The sequence below is a fragment of the Loxodonta africana genome, chromosome 21 (assembly GCF_030014295.1).
Source record: "Loxodonta africana isolate mLoxAfr1 chromosome 21, mLoxAfr1.hap2, whole genome shotgun sequence".
NCBI classification, from domain to species: domain Eukaryota; kingdom Metazoa; phylum Chordata; class Mammalia; order Proboscidea; family Elephantidae; genus Loxodonta; species Loxodonta africana.
In genome coordinates, this window is record NC_087362.1 from 77,871,446 (window position 1) to 77,885,519 (window position 14,074).

The 14,074-nt window shown below is 52.3% G+C and overlaps 1 protein-coding gene across 3 annotated transcripts in view; it reads right to left on the minus strand.

Moving 5' to 3' along the window:
- The window catches only part of ZNF423 (zinc finger protein 423), a 408,064-nt gene that overhangs the window by 340,343 nt on the left and 53,647 nt on the right, over positions 1–14,074 (minus strand). The window contains exon 1 of one of the 3 annotated variants that reach the window (XM_064274146.1): positions 2,727–3,325. The exons of the other annotated variants lie outside the window; for them this stretch is intronic. The gene's annotated coding sequence lies outside the window, so the exon portion shown is untranslated. Of the gene's footprint in view, positions 1–2,726; positions 3,326–14,074 lie in introns of those variants that run through there. 3 annotated transcript variants of the gene reach the window in all.

Sequence of the window (14,074 nt, forward strand, 5' to 3'; positions counted from 1 at the left end):
TGTACGCTGCACAAGGGGGCCAGTAGAAGTGGTAAGAGGGGCTGAAACCCAGCCCCACTCTCTCCATCAAGCAACATGTCCTTGGGCAGGGCTATGAATGCCCAGAGGGACAAGCCACTGCCCATGTTTCTCTGGCTCGCACAAAGGGGCTGAAGAGGGTGGTGCAGCCCGTGACTATCTCGGGCATCAGGCTTCAGGGCTGAGTGCGATGAAAGCGACCACCCAGCCTACATACATGCTCCAGGCTCCTTTTGGGTAGTGGGTCCAGGTGATGGGCAGGGCGGGGGGTGATGCACAGAAAAGTAAGACTCTGTGCAGCTAAAGCCAAAAGCACCCAAGACCCCCCATATCAGCCCCTCAGCCCTAAGCTCAGACCCTTAGGGGAGACAAAGTCTCATGATAGGTCCCATCACAAACCTGTTCACGTAACTCTCATGATTCACCCTGATTACGTGTCAAAAAGGGAAAAGAATACAAATTTAAATGGCATAGGTAATGTCACCTGCCATTCTCCTCACAAGGACAGGCCCTGGAGTGAAGGTGAAGAGGGCACAGCCCTGCAGCCCCCCCATCAGCATCTCTGTCCACACCCCCATTACAAGAGCACCTCACCAGCAGGAGGGACGGTCTAGTACTAGGTGGGCAACGGGGCTCCTAACCAGAACCCTTCTTCCACTGACCTAGTGCTCAGAATCAAACAAAAAACAGTGGCACGTTCAGAGGCCGGAGGAAGGCTGTCGCACAGGCCTACCCAGAGATGGTGAGTGCTCTCCAAGTCAGGAGCTCCTTCCTGAGAGATTTTTACAGGCAATTTTGGCAATACTTGGTTTTCCCTCAGAACCAGCACCATGAAAGATGCAACACCACAGGAAACTTTTCATAAGTTGTTCCTCTGGCCATACCCAGGCAGAGGGCTTGGGAGCCTAGGCCCTGCTCAGCCACCTTGGTGTCTTTCTGTTCTTGCCTGGCTTATCTATCCAACAGGGGGAGCAGAAAACCATCCAGTTACAGGCCAAGAGCTCCAGGGAAGAAGGAGGTCCACCCTTAGATGAAAAGGTGGCCTTTCCACAAGTCCCCCAACAGAGCTCATCTAGCTACACAGATGAATCCCTTACCCAGAGGGTCTGGAAGGAAGCTTTTAAGGGTAGGGATCAAACGAGTGGACCCTGGAGTAGGCTGCCGGGCTTCACCCCCCACCTCTGCCATTGACAGCCCATTAGACTGTGGGCAAAACACTAGATCCACTCTCAGCATCAGTCTGTAAAAAATGGGAGTGACACTATAGTGACCCCGTAGGGATGTCCTGAGGACTAAATGAGATGATATTCCAAAAGCGCTTGGTTCAAGGTAAACACGCCAACTACGTTAGCGCAGGTTATTGGGATAATTCAAGCTTTCCTGCCTCCCTCCTAGTCTGCCATGGAAGAGGACGGAGTTTGTGGCTTTGTACTTAATTGGGTGGTTCACGTGGACTGTCTACACTAGCCAGCTTCTGGCTGATGGCTGATGTTTCACTCTGCCGTAGATGGGAGGGCTGAGTTTTGAACAGTGAGATCCAGGATCCCACTGAGAGTTCCCCATCCTCCCCGAGAAGGCTCTTGCTAGTGTCATAGTCCTCAGATATCACTGCCTTCCAGTCCGCCCCCCTATGCAGGGATGGTATCCCTAAATGGGAAGCCACTGGAGTCGCAGCCAAGGGGCGCAGCTTCTGTGCCAGCTCACTTCCCCCTCCCGCCATCATCATCCCACACCCCTAAACACACCCCAAAAAAGAAAGATGGGCAGTATCTACAGATGCAGTAGAAGCTGTGATCCCAGAAAAATCTGTCCCATACCACCTTGCAGAAATTTGACTCCTCTCCTTCGCTCTTTCCTAATTAAAAAAAAAAAATGATGACAGTGTATAAAACAGGATAATGAATGTGAGACACTTTGAGCTTTCTTTAAAGAACCAGAAAAATTACTTTTCACTACATCAGGGATAGGGTAGATATGGAATACCTGCCCTACCCTGCGCTCCTGGTGGACACTGCCAGCATCAAGGCCTCCTTCTCACTGAGCATAGATCTGCCCCAGCACCCCTACCCTGCGCTCCTGGTGGACACTGCCAGGGACCAGGCCTCCTTCTCACTGAGCACAGATCTGCCTCAGCACCCCTAACCTGCACTCCTGGTGGACACTGCCAGGGACCAGGCCTCCTTCTCACTGAGCACAGATCTGCCTCAGCACCCCTACCCTGCACTCCTGGTGGACACTGCCAGGGACCAGGCCTCCTTCTCACTGAACACGGATCAGCTTCCAAAGGCTCAACAAAATGGTCTGAAATCTACTGGCCACCTGCCGTGGTCCACAGAGCTTCCTTCCTCTCCCTTGGTACACCTGCATAGCCCACACCCACTGCACACCGACACACACACGTACACGCACATCTCCACTCTACACTTGGGTGTGTGTTTAACTCAGGCACATCTATGCTCCCGGAAAGCCAGCCTTCACAGAGCCCTAGGGGATGCTTGGTGGGCACTGTGCTGGGCATCCCACCTACCGGCCCCCGACCCCCCACTTTTCTAATGAGGAGATGGAGCCCAGGGAACCCACAGCAATTGTCCAGAAGCCAGACCACGGCTCACAAGGCCAGTGCCGGATGTTTGCAAGTATGGCTTTAGCTCAAACGCAAAGGGTAAAGGAAGGAAGGAGGAGGGAAACCGTGACCCCAAGCTACTCACCCCTCCTTCTGTCCTGGCCCAGCCACAGGGAAGGAAAAGAAAAGAAAACTGACCAATGCAAAGCCACCTGATGTGTCAAATACAGTGGAAAAAGGGATCAGGAATTGAGAAGAAACAAAGGCAACCTCGTAAAGGCCGGGCGCCCATGGGAATTAAAACGTTTTTCTTCTTCTCTGTTCAAAGGGTCTCTTGCAGCTCTGTCGGAAGAGGAGCCAAGCCTGGGTGACTCTGTGGCCCCTGGGGACACGCGCAAGTGTCACCACCACAGTCTGCTGCTCCGTGCTGGTCCCAAGTGGGTGCGCAGACAGGCCAGCGCAGCCCAGCGTCCCCAAGTCCTCCAGCCCTGACCTGCACCAGGCATCCGGCATCAGCCACCAACATTCCTATTACTTTTCCAGACGGCTTTTGCAGATGTTTCCTCAGCTGCTTCCTGAAAGTCAGGCCTTTACTGACCCATTTCACAGAATGGGAAACAGAGTCCCAGAAAAGAACATGGCTCACACAGGGCACAGAGAAATTAACAAAGGCAGGCCTGGAAGCCAGGTGTCCTGGCCTCCAGGCCCTGGTGTTCCCTCAGGCAAAGCCCCCAACCATCCGGATCCTCTCTGAATAAGCTGCAAGTGTTACTGAGCTCCTACTACATGCCAGGCCCTGTGATGATGCTCATTTAATTGCTCTAAAGGAGTCACTGGGGGGCATAAACAGTTAGGCGCTTGACTATGGGCGAGAAGGTTGGCAGTTCGAACCCCCCCAGAGGCTCCTCAGAAGATAGGCCTGGTGATCTGCTTCAGAAAGGTCACAGCCACGAAAACCTATGGAGCAGTTCTACCCTGCACATATGGGGTCACCATGAGTCAGAACCGACTCAACAGCAGCTAACAACAACTGCCCAAAACAGTGCTTCCCTGAGTGTAGCCCCCAGACCAGCAACACCAGCATCACCTGGATGTCTGTTAGAAATGCAGAATCTCAGACCCTGCCCCACACGGACAAGATCAGGATATCTGGGGGTGGGGCCCAGAAATCTGCATTCTTATAACCCTTCCAGGTGATTCTGATTCCCGCTAGTGTTTGAGAACTACTGGCCTAAACAACTCTATAAATACAATCATTGACCCCATTTTACAGATGAGGAAAATGAGGCCAAAGGTCGTGGAGCTAGGACAAGGTAGACATGAGACCGAAATTCTTAACCCCTTTGTTTTAATTCTGCTTCCGACAAGCAGAAGCTTTGGCTCTGGGCTGACTCAGTCAACATAAGACCAAACCCTCCCCCGCCCCACCCCCAGTGATCCCCCCCACCCCATGCCCACTCCAGGGGAACCTATGAAGAGGGAAATTCATCCTCTTGGATCTCCCCAAGCACACAGGCCCCCTTGGGGCGATACGGTAAGCCATCTGAGACAGTGGAGTACTGGTAAACCTGTAACACACGGCGCTCTCAGAACAGAAAGCTTTGCTTTGCAGTGCCTGCTCCCATCACAGCCACCAAAGAGGAGCTGGGAAGAGGCACGCAGATGCACACAGCCAGCCCACCATGATGAAAGCAACCAACGAGGGCCGGCCAAGGAGTGGGGAGGGGCTGGACCTGGTCCTGGAAGCCACAGGGACCCCAGCCCTTTTCACTCACCCTAAACCCCTTGCCCAGGCTTTGCCCATGTCCCATACGCCTCCAAAACACAGAATTCATTCAGAGGTTCCTCTTCTTATTGCTTCCTAGATTCAGCATCTTTTTCTTTTTATAAAAGTTTATGACATAAGTAATACATGTTCAATGTAGAAAAACAGAAAATACTATGAGTATAAAATAAACTAAAATCACCTACAACCCAGCCACCCAGCTTTCTCTGTGTGTGTATACATTGCTACAACCTTCCAAAAACTCTAACAGTGTGTGTAATTTACACATACTGTCCTGTAAGTCCCTTTTGTGACTCGGCAATATGTATGCCAAACCAAACCCACTGCCATCAAGTCGATTCTGACGCACAGTCACCCTGCAGGACAGAGTAGAAGCGCCCCACAGGGTTTCCAAGGCTGTGATCTTTACAGAAGCAGGCTGCCACATCTTTCTCCCACGGAGCAGCTGGTGGCTTCCAACCAATGACCCTTTGGTTAGCAGCTGAGCACTTAACCACTGTGCCACCAGGGCTCCTTTGGCATATATAGTGACCATCTCTTCACTTGGAAACACTCAGGCCCACACCGTCATTACTGAGGGTGGCCTGAGTCCTGCCACCAGGACCACTCCCATGGCTGGAGCTTAGCTTACTCCCAGGTATTTTCTACTGCAAGAGAAACCTCGCTGCAACCCACATCCTGCACATTACGAGGCCACAAACCTGCCCGTGATTTTTCTTAGGATTAGTTCCTAGAAGCAGGATGCTAGGGCAGAGTCTGCCCATTTTTAGGTGTTGGAGACATGCTGCCAACTGGTATGTGGCCTTTTTATCTCCTAAGAAGCATTTATTGAACACCTACCTCCAGGATACCTAGAACTCCATGCTAGGTACTGTTGTTGTTAGGTGCTGACAAGTCGATTTTTGACTCACAGTGACCCCATGTGACAGAGGAGAACTGCTCCACAGGGTTTTCTTGGCTGTAACCTTTACAGGAGCAGAGCACCAGGTCTTTCTCCCATGGAGCGGCTAGGTGGGTTTAAACTGCCAAACTTTTGGTTAACAGCTGAACACTTAACTGCTGTGCCTGCAGGGCTCCTTGTGCTATGTACTGGGAGATAAGAAAAGGGGCTTTGGCTTTGACCTTCAACCATTAGACATGGAACTCCGTGATGACCAGGATCAAGTAATATTCATCATTGTGTCCCTCAGTGGCTGGACATAGCAGGAGCTGAGTGAGTGAGTGAATGAACGAATGATGGAAGAGGCTAAATGAATCCCAATCTCAGACAGAAACAAGTGGAAACTGAAAGGACCCAGCATATAGATGTGAAGGAGGGGGCAGGGAGCTAGGGAAAGTGAAAGGCAGGCCCTTGGACAGCAGGGACCACCACTGCCCACACCCTGGAGCTCAGTGGTGTGGCCCAAGAGAAGTCTGGGGGGTGGAGGGGAGAGGACCAGCCCAGAGCAGGCATGAGTTTCTGCTCTAAACACAGTTAAAATTCTGATTTCCTTCTACACTAACATGTAAATTCCACTTCTTTAAGGGTGATAACTATGAACAAAAACCTTAAAAAGTCTGTGGGAATCTTTTTTAATGTATGCAAATTTCTTCCTGTTCAAAGATAAAATTCAGGAAAATCAACAAATTACATTTGCCTAAGGAAGGAAATACAAACTAGGGGACATCTGATATGGCCCCACCCCACCCAGCGCAGCCGGACCCCAGATTCTGCCTGTGGGGAAAACTGGACACAGGCCCAGGGCTTCAAGCATCTCATCAAAGCCCCCAGGGTCAGCCTGACCACCAGCCTGCATGCTGCACCGCCTGGCTCTTTGAGTCACCTTTTCCAAGAAGCTCGCCTTAACTGCCCTAGCCCTGGAGTGAAGGTTATCCTCTTCTGCGGCAGGGTGTGGTTGAAGCAAGCCTTAAGATCCCCCATGGTTTGCTGTGTGACCTGGGCAAGCAAAGTAACCTCTCTGTGCACAGCAACTCTGTGAGGTAGCTCGAAGGATAAAATGAGATGGTGTTCACAAAGTGCATGGTTCACAGCCCAAAGCCCAGGTGCCCAACAAACAGAAACGAGTTACCCTAGAGCATAACATGTTGCCCCAACTGTGCTGTCAGCCCCTTTAGGGAGACCCTGTAGGTCCCCTCTTTCTCCCATCTCCCACTTCACCTGCCTCAGGACCGCACACACCAGCAATACCGGTAACAACAGTCACTACTCTTGCCGAGTGCACATTTCACACGTACCATCACGATTACACAAAATCCTCCCAACAGCCGACAGCAGGGGCATGTAATGGTCTCCATTTCACGGACGGGAAAATCAGGACCTACGTGACCATCTTTAAAAGTGGGCCACATTACACAGGCAGAGGGCAAGCCCAGGTTTTAAGCTGGGTCTACATATGGCGGTTCAGGGATAGAATCCTCATCTTCTACACATACAGGAGACTTAGGTTCAATTCCCAGCCGATGCACCTCTTAGCCACCTCCCAACTTGCAGTGGCAGCTGTGTATTGCTACGATGCTAAATAACATCGTGGATAACGTTGCAAAGAATGGGAATTCCGGAACATTTAATTGTGCTTATGAGGAACCTGTACATAGATCAAGAGGCAACCATTCGAACAGAACAAGGGGATACCGATTGGTTTAAGGTCAAGAAAGGTATGCATCAAGGTTGTATCCTTTCACCATACCTATTTAATCTGTATGCTGAGCAAATAATCCGAGAAGCTGGACTATATGAAGAAGAACGGGGCATCAGGATTGGAAGAAGACTATTAACAGCCTGCGTTATGCAGATGACACAACCTTGCTTGCTGAAAGTGAAGAGGACTTGAAGCACTTACTAATGAAGATCAAAGACCACAGCCTACAGCATGGATTACACCTCAACGTAAAGAAAACAGAAATCCTCACAAATGGACCAATAAACATCATGATAAACAGTGAAAAGATTGAAGTTGTTAAAGACTGCATTTTACTTGGATCCACAATCAACACCCAGAAATCAAAAGACGCATTGCATTGGGCAAATCTGCAGCAAAAGACCTCTTTAAAGTGTTAAAAAGCAAAGATGTCACCTTGAAGACTGAGGTGTGCCTGACCCAAGCCATGGTGTTTTCAACCGCCTCATATACATGCAAAAGCTGGACCATGAATAAGGAACACTGAAGAAAAATTGACACCTTTGAATTATGGTGTTAGTGAAGAATATTGAATATACCATGGACTGCCAGAAGAATGAACAAATGTGTCTTGGAAGAAGTACAACCAGAATGCTCCTTAGAACCAAGGATGATGAGACTTAGTCTCACAATTTTTGGACATGTTATCAGGCGGGACCAGTCCCTGGAGAAGGACATCATACTCGGGAAAGTAGAGGGTCAGTGAAAAAGAGGAAGATCCTCAATAAGATGGACTGACACGGTGGCTGCAACAATGAGCTCAAACATAACAACGATTGTGAGGATGACGCAGGACCTGGCGGTGTTTGCTATGAGTTGGAACCAACTCAATGACACCTAAAGACAACAAGAACAATGCTGAATAGATTTCAGTAGAACTTCCAGACTAAGATGGACTAGGAAGAGAGGCCTGGAGATATACTTCTGAAAATCTGCCAATGAAAACGCTATGGATCACAACCTTCTGGTCTGCAACTGATCACAGGGATGGTGTAGGACCTGGCAGTGTTTCATTCCATTGTGCACAGGGTAGCCATGAGTGGGGGGTCACCACGAGTCAAGGGCCAGCTGGATGGCAAACCTCAACAACACATCTCCAGAGCTCTCGCACTTAACACTCAGCCGACCAGCCTCTCAGCCCATGCTGAGCAGTCACTAACTGAGCTCCCCAAACAGTACTCTCCTGGAAAAGCCAAAGCTTATGGGAAGGCCAGGGTTAAAATGACTCGTTTTTTCGGAACCCTCCAGAGAGAGTGGTCCTGCAGAAGTCAGCGTTGGGGTGTGCCAGTCCAGGGTCCACCACAAACCAGCTCTTGCTTGCAGTGTAGCCTAGGCCACGACACTGTGTCTCCAGAGTCTTGGTTCCTGTCTCTAGAGTGGAGCCATCAGGGCCCCATCTGCCTTGGAGACAGAGCCTCGCTCCGTGCCTGGCATACAGCAAACAGCACAAGATGGGATTACCGTTTCTCCACCCTCGCAAATCTCACTCAGAGTGGGGTGTTTCCTGGAAATTCCCTTCTGGGGAGCCACCTGCCTCACCTCAGCACTAGGAGGTCCCCGTTTAATCTCGTCTCCCCATGAGGTTAATCTCCTCGTCCATACACGGATTTCACTTCATACAGTTGGCCTGCACAGCCTCGTTTACCGGAAACGCGCAGCATATAAACGTGGGTTTACGACAGGGTCTGGCTCCCGCCTCCCATTTCAGAGGCAGCCCTGGGCTCTCAGCCACCAGCTCTCCAACTCGGAAAGGTGATAAAGAGGAGAGCACACACCACCCCACATGGAGGGACCCTGCAACACTCATCACAGAGAGGGCAACAGCAGCCCAACTGGGCACTAGGAGCCTGAAGGTGGACCACTGACCAGCAGCCTGGGGTCAGGGCTCCCATTCAGGGCCCAGGGACCAGCACTCACCCAGACCTGCAGCCATCTCAACCAGAAGCGAGGAGGGGCTGGGACCAGAATCTCTCCTTTTTACCACTTTCTTTTGAAGAAAAGCTCCATAAAGTAGAAACTGATATTTTTATGATCCCTTAACAACTTACTTTCTGTGCTAACATTGTACATGAACGTCAGTGCCCTGTTACACATGGGCTTTATTTTAAATACAAGCAAATAGGAAACCGAGTTTTTTATTGTAACTGGTGTGTGTGTCTGTGTGTGCCTGTGTGTCATTGTAACTGGTGTGTGTGTCTGTGTGTGCCTGTGTGTCTATGTGTGTCTCTGTATGTCTGTGTGTGTGTGTATGTGTGGGTAGGGGGTTCATCTGGTTTCTGACACACAGACCAGCCCTCCCCCATCACTTTTTAAGAGCCCCAGAATGAGCCATAATGACCATTCCCAAACACTGTATAATTCCGCATGGGCGTCCCAGGAGCAGGGCAATCACAGTACTTCACAGTTTAAGGAGTTAGTACTTTTAATATCTCTGTTTGGCAAGGGACATTCCACCAGCACAGATGTGTCCCAGCTCAGCCCCCACTGCCCACCCACGTGGTTAGAGTGCACGTGGAGAAGGCTTCGGGGGGAGTGGGTGCCAGCTTCTCCCCCTGGCAGCTGGTGCCACCAGGGCAGGCCAGGCCTTGCCTCTCCCAAACCTGCCTGGTGGTCCCAAGATGAAGCACGACACCCATCGAGGGTGCGGCAGGCGGCTGACCTGGGCAGCTCCTTGTCTGTCCCTGGGCTGGACGACACCCATCAAGGGTGCAGCAGGCGGCTGACCTGGGCAGCTCCTTGTCTGTCCCTGGGCTGGCAGAGAGCCTCCCAGAGGACATCACTCTCCAGACTTCTGCCAGGACACAGCCCACCTGTACTAATGTCACCGAAGCCTCTCTAGATCAGCTCCCTCTTTGTACTCAAATCCCTTCTTGTGATCCTTCTCAGCAGCACCACATGAAGTCACACGTTTGGTGTGCTACTGACAGTTATTCTAATAGGTAACAGAATAAATATATAAAGTAACATATTCCTAATTTAAAAAACTGTTGCTGCTGAGGCTATTCCAACCCGTGGCACCCAGTGTGTGCCAGAGTAGGACTGGGCTTCACAGGGTTTCAGGGGCTGGTTTTTTGGTAGTAGATCACCAGGCCTTTCTTCTGAGGTGCTGCCAGGTGGACTCCAAACCTGCAACCCTTCAGGTAGCAGTGCTTTGCCATTCGCACCTCCTCTGGACTCCTTTTCCTAATAGACAGTAGAATCAATGTGTAAGTACTAAAAAAAAAAAAAAGTCCACCCGCCAACCACCTGAATCCCCCCGCAGGCCCCTCTAGTGCAATGCCACTTTTGGGGAGCCCAGGCGTCGGAAGTGCTGGGCACCCTCCAACAAATGAGTGAAAGTTGAATGAGGGAGGGAAGACACACTTCTTTCCTTCCTCTCAACAAAATGTGCACGAGTTGTCCTATAAGGCGCCCTGCATTCCATCCAGCACACTTAAGGGCAGCGTGAACCAGAGGCTATGTGCCAAGGACAGGGCTGGACAGAAGATAAAGGGCTGGAGGAGGGTATACCAACCCTTCCAGGGCTCCCTGCATGTGGCTCATTCACCTACCGCGGCCTCAGTAGAGGTGCTTCCCAAATGCACAGGACCTCCCGGCACTGGGGCCCAGGCGCGCGGTCTCCCCAGCTTGGGCCCACTTCTCCACTGCACTTCCAGCTCAAGTGCCGGCCGACCAGGCTCAGGGGACAGGATGCCCCTGGGAAAGCCAAGGCCTCCGAAAGGGCTGGTGATGGGAAGGATGCAGCTGAAGGCAAGCACCCTGCAGCCCCCGCAGCCCCGACCTGGCACAGAGCCCTGGAAGGCGGCACACCCCTGAGTAGGGGGTACCACGAGCCATCCCTACCCCCAGCCACTTCTGTCTCATCCCACAGTCCTGAGAGGCCCAGCGGTTGCCAGATGTGGGCTGCCCATGGGGACTGAGTTCATTTTCCTCGCATCCTGTGATAATACTTGGCTGTGTTTATTTAACTTTCTGCTTTGGATGGCTGAGAGATGGGCCAGGAAAACCAGTTTGGCTCCCTTGGATCAAAACACAGCAGCCCACACATCACGCAAGGACACCCACACAGAGACACTCCCCCAGCACCATCCGAAGAAACACATCTGGCCCATTGCTGGCAGGGCCGGCCCTCGGGGCCCGCAAAGGGTTGCTCTGTGCACACTGCAAAGCAGACATGGCTGCATGGGACCAAGCTCCTCACTGACGAATCTGCAGTGAACAGTTAAGGAAGCACAACTAAGCCCGTGCACACCTTGCTTACTGTAAACCGGTGCACACCTTGCTTTCTGGTTAATCCACCCATGATCACCGTCCTCAGCCAGGGCCCAGCTCCTCTGCCCCTGAGAACTCTCCCCCAGCCTCCTGATGTACCAGCCCACACACCCGCCCCCACCACCTGCCAGCAAACACCTTCCTGCTTCTTGACCTTTGCTCCAATCACCTCAAGTTCCCCCCTCGGAGGCCACATCTGTCCACTGCCACCCCAAGAGGCCTTCCCAGTCCCTGGTGCACAGACCCCTCCTCCCTCTGCCCCGCCTCCTCTGCGGTCTCTAATCCTCTCAGTCAGGTTCTCCTCGCCCCCAGCCATGCCCTCCCTTCAGCAGGTGCCCGCCATCAGCTGGTTAATTCTCCACCAACCCTTTGCTTCTTCACTTTTTAACCCCCAAGATTGTAAAAGAAAAGTTAAATAAAAGAAAACATGCAGAGAAATATAAAACTGACCCAAAGATCAAATTGACAACAGCAACTCAAAAGATTAGATGGGAAATTTAGGGGGCAGTGAATTTATGTTAATGGAGTTATGTTATGTTAATGGAACACCTCAGAAAAGGAGTGCAAGAATGGCTGCACTACTTGAAGAACACAGTCAATGTCACCGAATTGTACACGTACAGACTGTTGAATTGGTGTATGTTCTGTTGTGTATATTCTCAACAACACAAAATAAAATAAATCATAAAACAACTGACCCATAATACCCCACTTGGAGATGCTGCAGGTATTTTGGGGCGGTTGGACTTACAAATGCCTTCCATAAGTTTACATTTTCCTTTTTTTGACAGAAGTTAGATGCCAGGTGTGTGGGAAGTGGTCTCCTCGCCCTGGGAGTGTGCAGGGCAAAGCTGGGAGTTTCCTAGGAGTCCCCGGGCCTACTGGGACGTGGCCAAGGAGGGATGGCAGGATAACAGGGGGTCTTGAAGCCACATATTAGGAGGAAAAGCAAAAGAACTGATGCTGTCAGCCCAAAGGGTCAGGCTCAGGGGGCCCCCAGAGCTTCTTCAGGCATCTGAAGGGCTGTCACGGGGAAGAGGCACAGAGCTGGCCATGTGGCCTCAAGGGGTCAAACTGGGAGCAACTAGTGGAAGACACTATGGAGGGTTTCAAGCAGGGACAGGGCTTTGTCAGCAGAGGCTACAAAGGCAGGTCCACTCAGAAGATAACGAGGCTCCCATCATGGGAAGGGATCAAGGAGAGCTGGAGAGACCCCTTGTGTCGCAAGGCTCAGATGGGAGAGGAGGCGAGAAGAGCTCATTCCCTTAGCAGGCTTCTCTAGACCAGGATCTCAACTGCCCCACAGAAGGACCAGGCCAGTACCAGAAATGAGTAATGGGGGTGGCTGGGGACAACCGGGAGACTGTGAGTGACCTCCCCCTCCAACCCAGCCTACACCGCCACCACGGACTATGACAACAGAATCAGATCTTACAGGTTTTCAAGGGAGGCCAGAAATCTCAATTTTTATATGAATCCTTTTAATTTTTAAAACAGGCCGAGCTGTCCCACACTGAAGAATGGAGACTCTGCTTACAAGCTTCCTGATCTTGAACTGTAGCCTGTTGATCCTGATCCCGGCTTGTAACCTGGTACTTCCCTAATAAACAGGCCCAACCAAACACTCACAGCCCAAATACAGTCCTTATGCTGCCTGTTGGAGACCCCCGGTCTAACAAGGAGCTGATGGGGCAAATGGGGCAACTGAAAGAAAAGGGAAGCCATTCAAGGGCCTGGAAAAACAGCCGTCCCCAGAACAGAATGGGTTAACACAGTATCGGCCCTAGGCTCCAGTCCCGGCCTGCAGCTGGCCTCATAGCCCCCTGGGAGGCTTGGTCAGCTGCCCAGGCCCCGCCTGACCCATCTGCCCCAGCCACCAGCCTGGGACCCTGGACCTGAGAATGACGCAGCTGCCTGGGCCAGCCAGCCCCATCCAGCAGGCAGAGCCCCTTCCCCACGGCCGCGGAGGGCCCTTGGCTCGTCAGGGATGAGCAGTGGGCCTCTGTCCCCTCTCTCCCCCTCCCCCCCAAGCTCTCCCCTGCGGCTCCAGGCCTTTCACACAATGGCCACAAGTGCAGCTCTTACCTGAGCGTGTTCACCCCGGGACTGGGCTGGGTGTTCAACACATTGTAGCTGCCGTTCAGTCGGCCCCGACTCATGGGCCCCCACACACAGTGCAACAAAGCTCTGCCTGGTCCCGCGCTTTCCCATGGCGGGTGGGGGTTGGACCCTTGTGCTCCATGGGGTTGTCATCAGCCGATTTTCAAAAGCAGACCACCAGGCCTTTCTTCCTAGTCCATCTTAGTCCGGAAGCTCCGCTGAAACCTGTTTGGCTCCAGAGCAACACGCAAGCCTCCACTGACAGATGGGTGGTGGCTGCACAGGAGGTGCGCGTGCTGGGAATAGAACCCGGTGCGAGAATTCCACCACTGCCCCGCCGCTGCCCCGCCGCTGCCCCGCCGCTGCCCGGCCGCTGCCCGCCGCTGCCCGGCCGCTGCCCGCCGCTGCCCCGCCGCTGCCCCGCCGCTGCCCCGCCGCTGCCCCGCCGCTGCCCCTTTCTGGCCTTTCTTCTGAGGCGCCTCTCAGTGGACTCAAGCCTCCAGCCGTTGGGTTAGCAGCTGAGTGTATTAACCGTTCGTACCACCCGGGTACTCCCACACTAACACTGCGAGGGGAGTTTTTAACCACCCTAACTTCACTAGTGAGGAAATGATGCTCAGAGAGGTTAAGACACTCACCTGCAGTCACACAGCCAGA